Here is a 445-nt window from a genome sequence, read left to right as displayed (position 1 = left end):
CTCTGTGTTCAGCACAAAACCCAAACATAGCCCCATACTAGCCTCTGTGAAGAAAGCTAACTCTACTTCAGCTCAAACCAGCACAGATGTTACTCTCCATGACCTTCTGCAGGTTTCAGAGCAGTGGGCTATGTGCAAGATGAGAACTATGACAAGCTTAGAAAGGAAGGAGATGTGGTGGAGATAGGGAAAGTTTCTCTTCCACTCAGGTCGAGCTGTGCATCCTCAGATGAGTAGAGGCTTTGTTACAAGGAGGACTCTGTGTGAGCAGGGGTGGGGAGGGCTGTGCTGGAGCACACAAATCCTCTGCCCAGCTGAGTCTGGACAGGCATGTGCTGCTGGAGGAGTAGTTTTAGTTTGTACACACATTTCATAGAATCATAGAACCAACCAGGTTGGAAGAGACCTCAAAGATCATCGAGTCCAACCCTACTGTGGTCACTAG

At 48.5% G+C, this 445-nt stretch overlaps 1 protein-coding gene across 1 annotated transcript in view; it reads left to right on the top strand.

Moving 5' to 3' along the window:
• LOC103808672 (A disintegrin and metalloproteinase with thrombospondin motifs 10-like) overlaps nt 1–445 on the top strand; it is a gene marked incomplete at its 3' end in the record, with an annotated part of 35,939 nt that overhangs the window by 826 nt on the left and 34,668 nt on the right. The window lies entirely within an intron of this gene.

This window comes from Acanthisitta chloris, unplaced genomic scaffold, assembly GCF_000695815.1.
Source record: "Acanthisitta chloris isolate BGI_N310 unplaced genomic scaffold, ASM69581v1 scaffold15910, whole genome shotgun sequence".
NCBI classification, from domain to species: domain Eukaryota; kingdom Metazoa; phylum Chordata; class Aves; order Passeriformes; family Acanthisittidae; genus Acanthisitta; species Acanthisitta chloris.
The sequence above is the reverse complement of the archived record's forward strand: the minus strand, read 5'-3'. Positions and strand labels throughout refer to the sequence as shown.